We start from the raw sequence: 19,225 nt of genomic DNA on the forward strand, positions 1-19,225 counted from the left end.
TACTTGGCCAGAGATCTGAGTGATGAGCAGGAGTTGTCATGGGAAGGGCTTTGGGGCAAGGAGGAGAACTTCAGGTGGCTGGTGGGGCATATGCAAAGGCCCTGAGGTGGAGAAGTCATGGCCAGCTGATGGGACTAAAGCAGGTTCTGTGTGTCATGAGAGACTTGGAGGAGGTAACGCAAGACAGGAGCCCAAAGACATGGGACTCAGGACAGAGTTTGGGCTGGACGATGAGTACGGTGAGTTATAGCTGCTGAGGTCCTACTGTGTGTCAGGAATTGTGTTGGGGGCTTCATACACTGTTTCTTGTTTTCTTTACAAAACCACCCGGGAGTGAAGCCCATTTCTATCTCTGTTTTACAGATGGGGAAGCTGATGCTCGGCAAGGTGAAATGATTGCTGAGGTCCTGCAGCTGGTGATCAGCAGAGCTGGGATTTGTACCCACAGTCCTCTCCCCTTTCACCATACCCCGCTACTCTGACAGCACGAAGCCAAATGCTGGCTCATTAGGGAGGAAAAGTATACTAGATAAGTCCTTTTTGAACTTTGTGAGGAATTAGGTATGACAAAGGAGATACAATTACAAATATGGAAGTAAGTAAAATAATGATGAGAAAACTGTTTTGGTGTCCCATGGCAAAACCACGGAAACTCCAGAAGAAATAAGTGATTTCTAAGCAAAAGACAAATGACCAAAAGTGACTCAAGAAGAGGTCAAAAATGTAAAAAAGATATTTACCATAGAAAAAGGAGCCCAGGTGGCACAACAGTTAAGCACTTAGCTGCTAACCAAAAGGCTGACAGTTCGAATCCACCAGCCACCCTGCAGGAGAAAGATATGACAGCCTACTCCCATAAAGATTACAGCCTTGGGAACCCTATGGGGCAGTTCTACTCTGTCCTGTGGGTCACTAGGAGTTGCAGTTGACTCCACAGTAGTGGGTTTGGTTTTTTGGTAGCACAGGATAAAGGAGCTCAGGTGGCACAGTGGTTAAGTGCTCAGCTGCTAACTGAAAAGTCGGTGATTTGAACCCATACAGCGGCTCTAAGGGAGGCAGACCTGGCGATCTGCTGCTACAAAGATGATAGCCTAGGAAGTCCAATGGGAAAGTTCTGCTCTGTCACATGGGGTCGCTATGAGTAGAAAATCCACTCTACATCACCCGGCAACAGTATCACCACCACAGGAAAAAGTGAAAAAGTGTTAAAAGTTACTCAGGGTACTTCAGGCCACAAAAATCATTCATCAAAGCAAAACACAACCTTGATGCCAAGGTTTGTCATTCCTAATACAATTAGGAAAACTCTAGATCACAGTAACTTATAAATAAAAATGCTAAAACTTTTCAATAAAATGTCAGCAAATATAATTTAGTGGCATATTAAAACGGTAATATATCATGAGCAAATGGCATTTATTTCAGGAAGACAGGGATGGCTCATCATTCAGAAATCTGACAATATAATTTATGACGACATTACATCAGCAAATTAAGCGAGGAAAATCAGAGGTTATACATTAAAAAAAAAAAAAAAAGTTGAAACGACATTTGATAAAATTCCACAGCTGTTCCTGAAAAAAACCCTAAGTAAAACCAAGACTAGAAAGAAACTACATGGAAAGAATAAAAATATTTACTCCAAACGCACAGTAGACATCCTATATATATCCTGTGAAACACTAGTTAGGCCCAGCAAATTCAGATATAAGACAGGATGACTACTGTCTATGCTGTTATTTCAGAGTTTCTAGCTAATGCAATTATATAAGGAAATGAAATAACAAGTGTAAATATTTGAAATCAAGAAACAAAATCATTTTTTTTTTTGGCAGATGATAATATTGTAAGCTTGTAAAATCTAAAAGATCCTACTTAAAAATAGTGTCCACGTGCATTTTTGGTAATTATAAACAGCAATTTATCAATTACTCGAATATGTACTCAATGTGAAGAAATCAATAGCTTTTCTTTGAGCAATAACCAGTTTTAAATGAACATAGACAAACATTTCATTCATATCAGTGATCGAAACTATAAAATATGAAGGAGTTTAACAAGAAAAGTACAAGACCCGTATGGAAATGATTATAAGATTTAATCAAAGAACAAGAAACAAAAATCTAAATAAATGGAGTCCATGGAAAGACATCCATGTTCCCGAACGGGAAGATTTCATTTCATAAATTTCAGCCCTTCCCAAATTAATCCTTAAATTGTATAAAATCCAATACTATTTTAACAAGGTATTTTTGGATGTGGATAAAATTGCCTACTGGGCCGCTGTGGCTTGGCTGTGTCCTTCCACTGAAGACCTTTGCTCCCACCAGCCCTCTCCCTACAAATCCGCTCTCTGGGTTCCAGTACATACTCCCTCGCAGGGGTGTGCTGGTAAGTGTGGAACAACCAGCTCTGGGGGAGAAGTGCTCTAATTTGTGGCATTTGCCACAAATATATGCTATTTTACACTACGACTCCTTGAGAGGTGCAAACGGTTAATGTGTTCAGCTGCTAACCGAAAGGTTAGCAGTTCAAATCTACCCAGAAGCACCTCAGAAGAAAGACCTGGCAATTCATATCTGAAAAAAATTAGCCATTTAAAATCCTTTGGGGTGCAGTTCTGTTCTGACACACACGGGGTCACCATGAGATGGAGCAATTCAATGACAACTAGTTATTATTTTACACTAAATTTTTGCCAAAAATGGAAAAGACTGATAACACCCAGGGCTGGTGAAGACTTGAGGAAACAGTCACACATTCCTAGTGGAATGTGAATTGCTACAAGTTTTTTTTTAGGTATTATTAAAAACTATTGTTAAACTAAATTATTATTCGTATTATTAAGTTAAATGTACTATGACTATATTATTAAATTAAAAACGTTTGAATTCTTTGACCCAGAAAACCCATAGTATTTGGAAATCTATCCTACATAAACAAAAAGACCAATGTATCAGGAAATGTCACGAGGATGCTTGTTGCAGGCAAAGAATTGGAAACAATCTAAATGCCCTGATGGACATAGTGTAGTTATTTAATGAATTATATTACATTCGTACTGTGACTTCTATGCTGCAGTGGTGTAGTGGTTAAGAGTTCACCTGCTAACCAAAAGGTCAGCAGTTCGAATCCACCAGGCACTCCTTCAAAACCCTGTAGGGCAGTTCTACTCTGTCCTATAGGGTCGTTATGAGTTGGAATTGATGGCAACAGGTTTGTTTGTTTTTTGTTTTATCCATCCATCCGTCCATCCGTCCATCCGTCCAACTACCTACCTACCTACCTACCTACCTATCTACCTACCTACTTACCTACCTACCTACCTACTTACCTACCTACCTATCTATCTACTTACCTACCTACCTACAGAGGTGTTCATCATAATGCATATATATTGATTAATTAAATTTTAGAGAGAGTAGGGATCTTGTTTATGTGGCTATAGGTTGGTGTGTGTTTGTATGAGCACTGAAAAAAATATAGATGGATTCTTATCCAATATTAAAGCTTAAGGTGTGATTTGAGTATCAGAGTGAGGGTGAGAGGGAGAATGTGGGGTTTAAAAAAAAATTAAACTAATTTATGTTGATTAATTAGTTTCAAGTAGAATGTATTGTGTTTGTAGTTAGGAAGAAAAATACAATCACTCACACACACGTACGTGTCTAAAAACTTGAAAAGAGCTGTATGCGTGGATATACTATGGTACATTTAACCTATTGCCTACTGTTAGACATTTAGTTTGTTTTCAGATTTTCACTATTATAAACAGCACTGCAATGGACTATCTGTGCAAGTATATTATCTTTGCACACATTACTTATCCATTCAAATTATCATGCGTATTTGTGTGCGTTCTATGTGCCAGGCACTGTTCTAGGTGTTGAGGATACAGCACTCATGGAATTAATATTCAAGTTGTGGGACACAGTCAGTGAATACATGAATCCATGTAAAATACAATGTCTAATAGTGAAGAAAAATAGAGTAAGGGAAAGAGAGAGATGAAAGTTATGGGGCAGGGATCTGCTGTTTTAGATAAGCTGGTCAGAAAAGACTTTGATGAAGTGACATTTGAGCAGGGACCCGAAGGAAGAGAGAGAGAGAGATAAGCATTCAAATATATAAAGAAATAGAAATAATCTGTAGTCTTACCAACCAGACATACTTATACTTAACATATTGGTGTTTTTCTTTCAGTTATTTTCTATGCAGCTATTTCTTAAAACACAAAATTGGAATGACACAATATAAAATTTTATATTCTTTTTTTATCTTTTCCCTGGATTTTATACTGTCAGCATGTTTTCATGTTCTAAATATGTTTTTCTGATTATCGCCTTAGGGTAGATTCCTGAGAGGGAAATTACTGATTCAAAATATATGCCCATTTAATATTTTGATATATACTCTCGAGAAATGTTATGCCATTTACATTCCTATTAGCATGGAAGCAGCAATCAAGAAATCACATGACAGACTGCATTGAGCAAACCTGCCGCAAAAGACCTCTTTAAAGTGTTGAAAAGCAAAGATGTCACCTTGAGGACTAAGGTGCGCCTGACCTGAGCCATGATATTTTCAATCACCTCGTATGCATGTGAAAGCTGAGCAGTGAATAAGGAAGACTGAAGAAGAATTGACACCTTTGAATTATGGTGTTTGCGAAGAATATTGAATATACGGTGGACTTCCATAAGAATGAGCAAATCTATCTTGAAAGAAGTACAGCCAAGGTGCTCCTTAGAAACAAGGATGGTGAGACTTCATCTCACTTAATTTGGACATGTTATCAGGAAGGACCAGTCCCCGGAGAAGGACATCATGCTTGGTGTCATGAATTGAATAGTGCCCCCTAAAAGTATCTGTCAACTTGGCTGGGTTATGATTCCCAGTATTGTATGATTGTGTACCATTCTGTAATCTGACGTGATTTCCTTATGTGTTGTAAACTCAATCACTATGATCTAATAAGATGGATTAGTGGCAGTTACACTGATGAGGTTTACAAGATTGGATAGTGTCTTAAGCCAATCTCTTTGAGATATAAAACAGAGAAGTGAGCAGAGACACATGGGAACCTCATACCATCAAGAAAGCAGCACTGGGAGCAGACCGCGTCCTTTGGACCTGAGGTTCCTACGCTGAGACACTCCCAGATCAAGGGAAGACTGATGACAAGGACCTTCCTCTGGAGCCGACAGAGAAAGAAGGCCTTTCCCTGGAGCTGATGCCCTGAATTTGGACTTGTAGCCTACTAGACTGTGAGAGAATAAATTTCTCTTTGTTAAAACCATCCACTTGTGGTATTTCTGTTAGAACAGCACTAGATGACCGAGACCCTTGGTAAAGTAGAGGGTGAGTGAAAAAGAGGAAGACCCTCAAGAAGATGAAATATCACAGTGGCTACAACAATGGGCTCAAGCACAGCAATGCTCGAGAGGATGGTGCAGGACCAGGCAGTGTTCGTTCTGTTGTACACAGGGTCCCTATGAGTTGGAACCAACCCAGTGACACATAACAACAGCATTATAGAAGAATGCCTATTTCTCCACATTTTTTGAAAAGGGAAAAAAAAATCTGGTGGCTGTTTTCGTTCTCTTTTGGTTGTTGTTGTCAGTTGCTGCCGAGTTGGCTCTGACTCACGATGGCCTTATATAAAAGAGTATGAGATAATGTCGTCTTCATGTGCCATCTTCATGATTGTTAGTGTGTTTGAGTCCATTGTTGCGGCTGTTGGGTTAATCCATCTCACAGAGGGCTTCCCTTGTTTTGACTGACGCTCTGCTTTACGAAACATGATGTCCTTTTCTAGCAATTGCTGTTTCCTGATGGCATGTCCAAAGTAAGTGAGCTGAAGACTCACCATCCTTGCTTCTAAGGAGCATTCTGGTTGTCTTTCTTCTCAGACTGATCTGTTCGTTCTTTCGGCACTCCACGGTATATTCAATATTCTTCATCAACACCACAATTCTAACCTATCGATTCTTCAGCCTTGCTTTTTCACTATTCAACTTTGGCACGATTATTAGTGGAGGTTAATAACTCCCTCATTTGTCCAAAAAGAAAAATAGAGACAAATTTAGGAATTCATTAATTTCTTCATGCAATAAGTATTCAGAGCTTTCTTTGTGCCAGGCACTGTGTTCTTACAGATGTGATTATGGAATTGCAGGGCTGGAAGAGAATTTAGGTATCTGACAAAACTCCTTGGTTTTAGGGATGAAGCAATTGAAGCATAGAGAAGTTCAGTGATTGGCCCAACTCATAGGGTAAATTAGTCGAAGATCTAGGGCTAGAAACCAACAAAAAAACCACCAAACCAATTGCTGTTGGGTTGACTCCGACTCATGGCGACCCCACGCGGGCAGAGTAGAACTGCTCCATAGGGTTTTCAAGGCTGTGACCTTGCGGAAGCATACGCCAGGCCTGTCTTCCAAGATACCTCTGGGTGGGTTCAAACCGCCAAACTTTCAGTGGTTCTTAATGTTCTTTTTACTACAAAAGTGCTACCTCAAACAACAAAACAAAAATCACGGCTGTCTATTTAACTGGACAAGTATGACTTGCGTCTGAGGGTGGTTAGAAGCGAGGCCGGAGTGAGAGAAAGTGGTCTAGTAAATCTCAGTAGCTGTGGGGTGAACTCAGCTTTACAGTGCAGAGGGAGGGCTGCATCTGTGACATTCTGCAGTCGGTCCCTGCGTTCCACTGCGTTCCACGGGGTTTGCAGAGGAAAGTAAACGTCAGGAAATTAGCTCTGTTGGTTCTCTTTGTCATTCCGAACCCCTGGCCCCTACTCTCCTTCCCCCTCCCCAAATCCATTTCAGAAATCCGGTCCCATTTTTCTTGTCTCTGACCCTGGTGGCTGAAGTTTCCCTCAGTATCATAAAACCTGGGGTTGTAAAACTCATATTGTAACTTTAAGAGCCACATCTGTTTTAATCATTTTTTTTTTCTGCTTTAAGAACACAACAGGATTTTAATGGCAGTAATAAAATGGAAAAGTTGAACAAAATTATCACAGATTTGTAAAGCTATAAGGCAGGTTCCTGGGCTCATGTGAGCAGTCAAATTACAAAGCAATAACCCAATTGCTTTTATTGCAGGCAGATCTCTGGTTTAAGCATTTCTCAGTTTAATCTATTGATGAGGATTAGCATTTTATCCACTTCGGCACTCACAATGGCGTGGGTACATATTACCCCAAAGGACCAGACTGGTGGGGATCACGAACCTCAGAGATGCAGAGAAATCACATGTGGGGAAAAATACCAGGTCTGGCAAATGACACAGACCTGGTTTTAATCCTGAATCCACCAGGCTTAACTGGGTCTGTGGCTTTAGGCAAAGTCCTTAACTTCTTAGCTTTGTCTGCCTCATCTAAATATGGGGATCATATCAGCAAGTCTGCAGTGAAATTATACAAGGAAACCACTCAGTGTGCTGCTAGGCAAACAGTAGGTACATAATCAATGATGGCCTTCATCCGGCTTTCCTTCGGAAAGAGTAAGCTACTAGGAGCAGCCACAGTTGGCGCCCTGTCCATATCCTCTTGCACTGACCTCTCACCAAAGACTGCTCCTTGTGAATACCTTTTGTGAATACCTGCACTTTTCTGCCTGAGCTCTTGTTCTGGCCCCAGAGGTGTGCTGTTCAGGGCAAGCCAGAAGTGCCTTCAAGTTAATGCCCCCAGAAGCAGCCCCCAACCAATGGCAGATGGGGATTGGAGTGTAACTACCTCCACTCCCTCTCCCTGGAGGTTGGATCACTCTGAGGCACATGTTCTGCACTGCCTCCCAGAGGGCCTCAGTGGATTAAGCTCCAGTTGGCCACAGTGGTAACCTGCTTGGTAAGGAACTCTTTATGGGCTTCCTTTTCTTCTCTGCTTTCTGTTATGGTCCAAGGAGGGGAAGGGGACTCCAGGAGAGAAGGGATGAGGAAGCCCTGGGAGCTTGTCTTAGTTACCTAGTGCTGCTGTAACACAAATACCATGAGTGGGTGGCTTTAAAGAACAGAAATTTATTTCCTCACAGTTCTGGAGGCTAAAAATCCGTATCAGGGTCTTAGCCACGTCTATTCCTTTTTTGTCAGTATTGATGGGCATTCCTTGGTTCCTTGGAGTTTCCTGGCGTTCCTTAGCTTGTAGATGACCCTCACATTGGGTCTGTCTTCCCATGTGTTTGGGGGGTGGTTAGAATCAAGGCTGTGTCTATTTTGTCTTTTTATAGCTCAAGAGTGATTAGGCTTAGGATCAACCCTGTCCTGGTATGACCTTTAACCTAACAAAAGAAAAATCCTATTTCCAAACATTATCACATCCACAGGTACAAAGGCCAGGAATTCAACATATATTTTGGGGGAACACAAATCAGTTCGAAATAGGGTTCCTTTTCCTAAAACTGTGGGAAGTTTTGCTGTTATCAGAGCAGCAGCACCCATAATTTAACACTGTGACCCTCAGCAGATCGCAACCATTGACTCTCAGGAGTTACTGCATCAGTACCCCAGCTCCCTCACCCCTTGGGCAGAATTATTCTGAAGCGTGTGCTCTGCACTGTTTCTCAGAGTGTCTCCGAAGGATGAAGCTGCCGTCACCATTGTGGTAGCTGGCTTGATGAGGCACCTTGTGTTGGCTGCCTTCTCTCCCCTGTCTCGGTTCCCCCTCCCCTTGGGTAATCATCTCCCGTCTCCCAAATAAACTATTTGCCCTCGAATCCTTGTCTCGGTGTCTGCTTCTGGGCAAACGCAAATATCAGATGTCTGTGATATTTGAGTGAGGAGAAAGAGTCAGTTGTGGAAAGAGTTGGGAGTGGAATAAAAATGCCTCCTGAAATTTTTTTTTTCAGTGCCATTTTCTGAGATGTGGAAGACTGAGGGAGAATGGGAGGTAATGTAAGATCACAGTGTATCAGATTCTGGAGCCATATCCTTGGGTTCATAGCTTTGCCACTTGTCATCAGCAGAAACTTAGGCAAGTGACGGAGCCCTTCTGTGACTCAATTTCCTCATCTGTAAAATGGAGCTAAAAACTCAAGGGGTCCCTATGAGGACTGAATAAGTGAATATATGTTGTGTCTAGAACAGTGCCTGGTGCAGCAAACACTCTCTTTTATTACTATTACTAGTATTATTATAGTAGACAAGAAATCAAATAATGTATAGCATTGGGCAAATCTGCTGCCAAAGACCTCCTTAAAGTGTTAAAAAGCAAAGATGTCACTTTGAGGACTAAGGTGTGCCTGACCCAAGCCATGCTATTTTCAGTTGCCTCATATGCATTCGAAAGTTGGACATGAAGAAGGAAGACCAAGAAGAATTGATGCCTTTGAATGATGGTGTTGGCGAAGAATATTGTATACGCCATGGCCTGCCAGAAGAAAAAAATCTGTCTTGGAAGAAGTACAGCCAGAATGCTCCTTAGAAGCAAAGATGGTGAGACTTCATCTCAGGTACTTTGGACATGTTATCAGGAGGGACTAGTCCCCAGAGAAGGACATCATGCTCAGTAAAGTAGGTCAGAGTAAAAGAGGAAGACCCTTAATGAGATGGACTGACACAGCGGGTGCAACATTGGGCTCAGACAGCAGTGATTATGAGGATGGTGCACGATCTGGCAGTGTTTCATTCTGTTGTACGCAGGGTCCATATGAGTCAGAACAGACTCGACAGCACCTTACAACAGCAACAACGGTATTATTATTATTGCTATTATTGCTCTGGGCATGATAAAATTGAGATACCTGTTGACATCCAATTATATCTGGTCCAAGTGCTTCCTAGTCTCCTGGGATGATGTGGCAAGATAATAATGGACATGAAAGGGTTTTGGAAACTCTTTGTTTATCTGTCTGTCTGCCCCTCAGAGCTCCAGAGACCATGACTAAATCACCTTGGTCCCAGGGCTTGACTCAAGCTGCTCAGAGCAGTGGCTCCGGGTGTCGAATGAGGGACTAAATAAATGAACAAATGGAGCAGCTCTTGCCGGCCACAGATAAGGGAACAATAATGAGATTATTCCAGCGGGGCTTCCAGATCTAGGCAATTCAGGAGCTGCTTCCATTGCCCCCCAAGGCAGCTCTGGGGGTCTTAGAGTTTGTCTGCCCTGAGAGTTAAAAGGTTTTCTGGAGACTGAAACGCCTGGGCTTTGCAGATCTGAGATAAGGCAGCGCGCAGAGCCTGCAGTAACCTGAGCCCGCTGAGCTTCCGCAGAGCCTGCTGGGTATTTCTTCCAAGTGAGTGGGGACAGAAAGCCAGCCCAGGTAGGCATGTCAGCTCCTGGCTCCTCTCAGACAAGGGCCCAAAAGCAGAGATAACGAGCCTCTGCTGAAAGCAGCTTAATCCAAAATGATGCTTGAAAAATTGAGCCCACTGTCAGTAGGGGTGTCGATCCTTACAACCTTCTGGAAAGGCACATTGACAATATCAGCGCCCTGCGGGGAGCCAGATTACATCCCAAGGCCAAAGAAGAATGTGTGCCCCTAATGTATATGTTTTTCTGTATTTTTTTCATGGTTCATTGCCTTCCAGAAGTAGATTTTGAAAATATTATTGATGACTTTGCTGCCATTAAAGCTGGAAAAGTAAAATCAGTGCAAATTCTGTTTGGGGTAGAAATAAAATACTTAAACGTAAAATAAAGCTGTGAGTTTTAAAAATAGTATGCGTATTTTTCAATATTGTTTTTCAACTACTTTAATGTTCTGGGAAAGAATTGCCATTAAAAAAGATGTAGACAGATAACTAGATGGTGCCTGGTTACCACCACTGACTGCTCTGACAGGGGTCACAATGCAGGGTACTGGACAGAGCTGGAGAAAAATGTAGAACAAAATTCTAACTCAAAAAAAGACCAGACTTACTGGCCTGACAGAGACTGGAGAAACCCCAAGACTATGCCCCCCAGACATGCTTTTAGCTCAGTAATGAAGTCACTCCTGAGGTTCACCCTTCAGCCGAAGATTAGACAGACCCATAGGACAAAACGAGACTAAAGGGGCACACCAGCCCAGGGGGACTAGAAGGCAGGAGGGGACAGAAAGCTGGTAATAGGGAACCCAAGTTCGAGAAGGGAGAGTACTGACATGTCGTGGGGTTGTTAACCAATGTCATAAAACAATATATGTACTAACTGCTTAAAGAGAAGCTACTTTGTTCCGTAAACCTTCATCTAAAGTACAATTAAAAAAAAAAAAAGATGTAGATAGAGGCACACATTTATTTCCTGTGACATCAGACTCCAACAGGGCTGAGCATGGCACGGTTGGATCCTGTCTTTATTTAAAATCTTGATATTTTGTTCATTGTGGATTTTTTTAGCATTCATTTGTATTTCAAAAAATATTGCATTAAAATGTGATTTATCTTGATTATCAAGTTTTTTTCTTTTGTTGGCACCTTCTTAAATGTTGTGCCCAGGTGAGTGCTTTGCTGGTAAAGCAAAATGGAGTTGTACCCAGCAATGCCAGCCCAAGGAACTGTCACTCCAGGAACTCTCACACCAGGGCATGAAGATGTGCGTTCAAAGGTATTCACCGCAGCATTGGAGAACCCGCCCAAGGCCCCTCAGAAGCTGACTGATTAAGTACATGAGTGTCTATCCTAAACCTGTTGCCATCGAGTCAGTTCTGACTCATGGCAACCCCCCTGTGTGTTACAGAGTACAACTGCTCATAGGGTTTTCTGTAATCTTTACGTGCAGATTACCAGGTCTTTATTCCACGGCACTGCTGGATGGGTTCGAACCACCAACCTTTAGGTTAGTAATTGGGTGTAAACTGTTTGCACCAGCCAGGGACTTTAGTGTCCGTCAAAGGATAGCCTAATCTGCAGCTGTTACAAAGAATGTGGTTGCTTTGACTTTCCTGGCACAGAAAAACTCCTCAGAAACATTAAGAAAAAAAGGTTGTAGAATAGTATCTACAGTAAAGCTAATTATTTCTGTCTGAGTTAGTTCAAACAGTTCTAAATGTTTCCATGCATTAGCTCAGCTAACCTGCCTTTGAGGTTATATATGGATGAGGAAACTGGGGCCCAGAGAAGTTAAGTAATTTTCCCAGGGTGACACAGACAGGAATCAAGTTTTAAACGCACGCCGTCTGGCCCCAGAATCCAGGATTTCAACCACTAAATTGAACTGTCTCTCATTTGATTTTGGAGTATATACTCTAAATATATATTCATATAAAACCAAATCCAAACCCATTACCATCAAGTTGATTCCAACTCATAGCGACCCTATAGGACAGAATAGAATGGCCCCATGGGGTTGCCAAGGAGCAGCTGGTGGATTCCAACTGCCGACCTTTTTGATTAGCAGCCAAGCTCTTAACCACGGGGCCACCAGGGCTCCGAGGGAGAAAGATGTGGCAGTCCGCTTCCATAGAGATTTACAGCCTTGGAAACCCTGTGGGGTTGCTATGAGTCAGAATTGACTTGACAGCCAAACCAGTAGCTGTTCAGTTGCTTCCAACTCATAGCAACCCTGTAGGACAAAGTAGAACTGCCCTAAAGGGTTTCCAAAGAACAGCTGGTGGATTTGAACTGCCAACCTTTTGGTTAGCAGCTGAGCTCTTAACCACTACGCCACCAGGCCTCCGGACTTGACGGCAATGGGTATAAATTCATATATATATAAAAAAATTGTGGGGCAGCCTTTCGGCTAGTAGCTGGGCTCTTAACCATTTGTGCCACTGAGGGACTCCAGTTCTTGCCACAGCCCTATTACTGTCTGTTATGGATTGCATCGTGTCCCCCAGAATATGTGTTGTGATTCCTAACCCCTATACTTGTGGTGGAGCCCTGGTGGCATAGTGGTTAAGAGTTTGGCTGCTAACCAAAAGGTCGGCAGTTCCAATCTACTGGCTGCTCTTTGGAAACCCTACGGGGCAGTTCTACTCTGTCCTATAGGGTTGCTGTGAGTCAGAATCGACTCCACTGCAGTGGGTTTTGGTTTTATACTTGTGGTGGTGCAGTGGTTAAAGCGATCTACTGCTAACCTAACGGTCAGCGGTTCGAAATCCCCAGTGGCTCTGCAGAAGAAAGTTGTGGCAGTCCGCTTCCATAGAGATTTACAGTCTTGGAAACCCTGTGAGGTCGCCGTGAGTCGGAATCAACTCGGGTTTGGGTATACTTGTGGATGTAATCCCATTTGGGGATAGGTTTTTCTTTCTTATGTTAATGAGGCCATACCTTTGAGATACCGCCCAAGCTGATTAGGCAGAGAGAAGCCAGCGGACAGGGGGAAGATGGGTGCCACACCACAAGGAGATCTTCAAGGAAGCAGGAAACAGAAGCCAAAGAGACAAGGACCTTCCCCAGAGCTGATACAGAGAGAAAGCCTTCCCCTAGAGCTAACACCCTGATTTTGGACTTTTTAGTCTCCTAAATTGTGAGAAAATAAATTTCTGTTTGTTAAACCCACCCACCTGTGGTGTTTCTGTTACAGCAGCGCGAGAAAGCTGAGACATTATCCCATTCCACAGGTGAGAAAACTGACGTTGCGCCCAGGTGAGTACCTTGCGGGCCTCACCCTAGATCGGTGACCTGACCGAACTCGCAGAGCCCCAAGCCAAGGAGTCAGAATTCAAACTGCGATCCCCAAAGTAGGAGTAAACTGAACATATGTTTTGCGACTTGCTCTTCTTCTCTAATATAATTTTTGACGGCTGCATGTCAGTGCCTTTCAGAGCTGTGATACACACTGTCGACTCAATCCCCTTCTGTTGGGTATTTAGCTTCAGGAGCAACTTTCCAAAAGGGATTCCCCTTTTTGCAGCCAGGGGCCCAGGGCCCAGAGAGGGAGGCCACTTGTCCAAGGGCCCACAGCTCTGTGAGGTGTAAAGGCGTGATTTGGTTCCACCACCCGAAGCCATTGTCTCCGCAGCCCCTTGCCATCAGATTCCAACCTCCGAGAACTGCCTTGCCGCAAGGGGCCCCTCCGCTCTGGTCCGATCTCCTGGTCCCTGGAGGATCCTTCTGTGCCTGCTGCCGCCGGCGACGCCATCTGTGGCGCACAGGTGTGCCCGACCCCCTGCCCAACCTGGGGGCTGCGAACACTGGGCCAACTGTGGCCCCCGCGAGCCCGGCGGGCAGCTGTGCCCGGGCTGCCGTCTGTGAGCGCCGGGCCACCCGGGGAGGCGGGAGGTGGCGCGGGGAGGGGCGGTCGGGACGCGCCCTCGCTGGGCCCCGTTCAAGCGCTGCCAAGGCCTAATTGATGAGAAATGGCTCCGAGCAGGTGCGAACCTGTCTCCCGAGGCGAAGGCGCGGAGGGCTTGGGGCCGGGGGAGGGGGCGGCAGCTTGGCGGGGAAAGCAGCTGTCGCGGGGTCATTATCGCGCGGCAGCCTCCCCGGGGTGTTTCAGCCTGGGGTGGTGTGGGGGTGGAAAGAGAGGGCGAGGAGGGAAAAGGGGCGGGGAAGGGAGTCCCTAACACCGCGGAGTTTCCTCCCTCTAGAATCTTACTGGAGTCCTGGTGGCATAGTGGTTAAGAGCTTGACTGCTAAGGTCAGCAGTTCGAATCCACCAGCCCCTCCTTGGAAACTCTGTGGGGCAGTTCTATTCTGTCCTATAGACTCGCTAGGAGTCGGAATCGACTGGAGCGCAACAAATGGGGTTTTTTTTCTTTCGGTTTATATATATATATATATATATATATATATATATACCTGAGAAAACTGGAACCTGTGTAAGACAGAAACCTGTCAGAGACGGAAAACTCAAATATTTTCCACTAAAAGAAAAAAAAAAAAAGAGGTAAGACTGTACCCTGTCAAAGGTGGAAAACTTTCAGGGCCTGGAAAAACAAGGCAGTTCCGTCCAGTTCTGGCTGTCACAGGTCTCACTGTATCTATCTCTGTATATAGATACGTATGTATCTATATATAACATACACATATATGTAGAACAGAGTTTTGACAACTCTGTCCTATTTTTAAATGTTTAAATTTATTACATTAGCCTGTTTGTCCCCCCAAAACCCAAAAACAAACCCATTGCCATCAAATCAATTCAGTCTCATAGTGACCCTAGAGGACAGAGTAGAACTGCCCCACAGGGTTTTCAAGACTGTGAATCTTTACGGAAGCAGAGTATCACATCTTTCTCCCTTGGAGCAGCTGTTGGGTTCCAACCACGGACCTTTTGATTAGCAGCCTACTGCTTAACCACTGCGCCACACCCCCTCCAAAAGAATTGAGGAACAATCAAATCATGCTTTTCCTAAGATGTGCACAGAACTGATTTATATAATTATCATTCCCGAGGGCCCTGCAGACAGGGCCAGCAAAGGGGTACAGGGTCCAACTGGCTGGTGAGCCTCCTCTCTGGAGGACGGGCCTCCTCTTTGTATCAGCTGCTCCCTGGTATTTCAGACTTCAGGGGAGCTCAGGGAGAGGTCATTCTCAAAGGCCCACTATGCTGTGTGGGAGAAACTCCTGTCTCTGGAGCGTTTGGGGTAACGAACGGTAGTGCTGGCATGGAGCAGAGCCTTAGTGCGAAGCTGGAATGGTTTACTTCAGACATGGGCGGGCAGGTCTTTCCTTTTCCAATTAAACCCCCTCTCCCTAGGTCTGCTCTGCGTAAGGCCATGACTGGTGGGAATGTTGCTGGTCCCCCCATTACAAAAAGAGGCCCGGTTTGGAAATGGGGGCTGCTCAGGATCTCATGGTGTTTGAGGGGAGGAGGTTCCTAACCTGAACCCACCGGGAGGCAGATTCCTATGAAGCTGATGAAGCTTAAGCTTCAGGACCCTTCCCTTGCCCAGGAGCCTTCCAAAGTCTTGAGAAGAGCCCTAACATCCTGTTCAGGGGCCCACATGTTTGTGATAACTGCAAAAGTAAGGTAGTTTAACTACAATCCGTGAAGACGCTGTCTCTGTCTGCTTCCACTTCCTCTTCTATTGTGTGATGTTGGGTAGCCAGGAGCACTTTAGGGATCTGGCCATAGAGAAGTTTGGCTGGGATTGCAGTCAGCTTCGCTTCAGTGCTATGTGTTATGTGGCTCACAGTCATTTCTGTTGTCCAGGTGTGAGAATGGCATCCCAGAAAGCTCCTCCTGCCCACTGTGCCGATGATCCGGCATCACAGACATGGGGGCCTATTGACAAACTGGTTCACGAGAGGCATCAGTTCAGCGAGTATGGAAGACTAGTCCCTGCACTAGCAAACCTGAAATGCCCTGAAATGTTTGTGGTTCGGTGGTAGAGTTCTCAGCTTCTGTGCTGGAGACCCGGCTCAGTTCCCTGCAAATGCAATTCATGTGTAGCCATCACCTATCTGTCAGTGGAAGCTTGTATGTTGCTATGATACTGAACAGGTTTCAGCAAAGCTTCCGGACTAAAATGGACTAGGAAGAAAGGCCTGGCAATCTACTTCCAAAAAAATCAGCCAATGAAAACCCTCTGGATCACAACAGTCTGATTCAGTTGTGCTTAGGGTTCCCATGAGTCAGGGGCTGACTCAGGGCAGCTTACAACAGCGGGAAAGAAACTTGATAGTTGCTTCCCGAATTTGACAGGAATCCTACAAATTTACATGTTGTTACCAATAACAGGTTACAAACTGCAAGAAACTTCTCTAAACTATATATTAATTCCCTTCCCCCATCAACCTTCCTAGAGGAAAGAATGGGTTACCTCTCTTTTCTCTCTGCAGGAAATGATGTTTATAAGAGGAGGCAATTAAAGAGCCTGTGGCCGAAAAGGGGAAACGGCTACCAAGCTTCTTTCCTAAATGAGCTGCAACGATGCAGGGCATTTCAAGTCTTCTGGTACAGCGGCCGGTTAGAAATACTTGCTGAATTGTTAATGCCACGTGTGCCAGGCAGCTAATTCATTAAAACGTTGTGTTGATCTTTTCTGGATTTTGTGATGTCTATGTTAACTTTGAAGCCCTCATGGCGCAGTGGTTAAGAGCTGGGCTGCTAACCAAGAGGTCAGCAGTTCGAATCCACCAGCTGCTCCTTGGAAACCCCATGGGGCAGTTCTACTCCATCCTATGGGGTCGCTATGAGTTGGAATTGACTCGAAGGCAATGGGTTTGATTTTTGGTTTTGGTGTTAGCTTTTTAAAAACTGTAAATGACTATAATTTCTTTTCTCACTGTAAATTACATATGTAATTTTATATTAGTAATTTTGTCTTAGGAATATCTAATTTCCTAATTAGATACATCTAAGTTTGTATAGTAATTTTGAATTAGTAACTTTGGCTTCTTTTTCTTAAAGAGGGCCCCTCAGATTGTATAGGCTTCAGGCCCAAGATATCCCCCTCCCCATCCATCCCCAGTAGACCACTATGTTGTGGGACCTTCACCCCCACCCCAAGGGGCCGTTTCTATCCTCCACCCACTCAAGCCCTCTCCTGTTTGGGCCCTGTTTTCCTGGGAGGCGAGTGGTGAGTGCAGAAGGGAACAATGCATAATTGATGAGACTCCAAGCCTGGCTGGGCTAAAGAAGCCAATTAATTATTAAATACAGACTCAATGGGGGAAATTTCATTATGGGGTCACTTAATTAAGTGGCAAGGCAGAGGGATGTCGCAAGGTGAGACCTCAAAGGGTCTTGTTCTGAGTTTGTTTCTGGACCAAGTCTGAGTGTGTGAACAGAAAGGCAACAGCCTCTGAACTTGGAGCATTTGTTAGAATCTATCCTCCTCCCCTTCCTTCTGGAGCCCTGGTGGCACAGTGGTTAAGAGCTCAGGCTGCTAACCAAGAGGTTGGCAGTTCAAATCCACCAGCTGCTCTTCGGAAACCCTACGGGGCAGTTGTACTCTGTCCTATAAGCACGCTATGAGTCGGAATCGACTCGACGGCAATGGGTTTGGGTCCCTTCCTTCTTTCCTCCCTCCCTGCTTCTCCCTCCTTAGCCTTTTCCTTTCTCCCTCCCCCCCCTTCATTCATTCATTCAAATATATTTATTGAGCATTTTCTATGAACCAGGCATTGTTCTAAACATGGGGTAATGGTGATGAAAACAGCAGTTTCATTCTAGTGGGGGAACAAGCGATAACCGAATAAGGAATAAATAAACCAGAAGATGTTGCATAGATGTGAATCTGTAAAGCAGTATAGTGAGAGATGATTCTAGATAAGACTGTCAAGGAGCTCTGAAGAGTCCAAAGAGTCCCTGTTTGAGCTGAGTCCTGAAGGGTGAGAAGGAAGCAGTTGCATGACAATCAGGCAGAGGGAACAGTGAGTGCAAAGGTCCTGAGGTGGGACAAGCTGGTGTGCTCCAGAACATCAAGGGGGCTGGTGTGGCTGCAACAGAATGGGTGAGGGGGAGCGTGGTAGGATATGAAGTTGAAGAGAGGACAAGCCCTAACAGATACTTAATGGACAGGACATTTTTTTTCTAGGCATAGGGGTAAGCTGACTACCACCCAACTGAATTTGTCAGAGGACTTTTCAGCTGTATGTGATGGAAATCCAATGCAAGATGTTATTCGTAATGGGGGACTTACCAGGGACGGGTTAACAAGTAAGCACTGTATGCAATGGCTTGCACTGAGCAAGGTACAAACAGGTTTAACTGTATTTACTTCCTAATCTGTGGTGAGCAATTTCACTACCTCTTTGCTATGGTGGGGGACAGGTGAAATTGTGCACTGCAGATTGGTGGGAAGGCACAATTGGGCCGGGTCGTACCTTGCTTATTGGGTAATCCGCACCGGGGACTTCACTGGGTCACATATCTGAAAAAAACAAAAAGCAGATGTAGTCAGACTTTAAGCATGGCTGAATTCAATAGTTCAAAAGATGATGATGAATAATGAATCTGCCTTTCTCTCCTCTCATACTCGTTGCTGTTAAGCCAATTCCCACTCATAGAGACCCTATAGGACAGAGTAGAACTGCCGTGTAAAGTTTCCAAGGCTGTAATCTTTATGGAAGCAGACTGCCACATCTTTTCCCTCAGAGCAGCTGGTGGAGTTGAACCACCTACCTTTCGATTAGCAGCTGTCTTAGTTATCAGTGCTGCTATCACAGAAATACCAAAAGTGAATGGCTTTAACAAACAGAAGTTTATTCTCTCACAGTCTAGGAGGCTAGAAGCCCGAATTCAGGGTGCCAGCTCCAGGGGAAGGCTTTCTCTCTCTGTTGGCTCTGGAGGAAGGTCCTTGTTATCAATCTTCCTCTGGTCTAGGAGCTTCTCTGCGCAGGAACCTTGGGTCCAAAGGATGCGCTCTGCTCCTGGCACTGTTTTCTTGGTGGTACGAGACCCCCCCAGGAC

Source organism: Trichechus manatus, unplaced genomic scaffold, assembly GCF_000243295.1.
Source record: "Trichechus manatus latirostris isolate Lorelei unplaced genomic scaffold, TriManLat1.0 scaffold00008, whole genome shotgun sequence".
Lineage (NCBI taxonomy): Eukaryota > Metazoa > Chordata > Mammalia > Sirenia > Trichechidae > Trichechus > Trichechus manatus.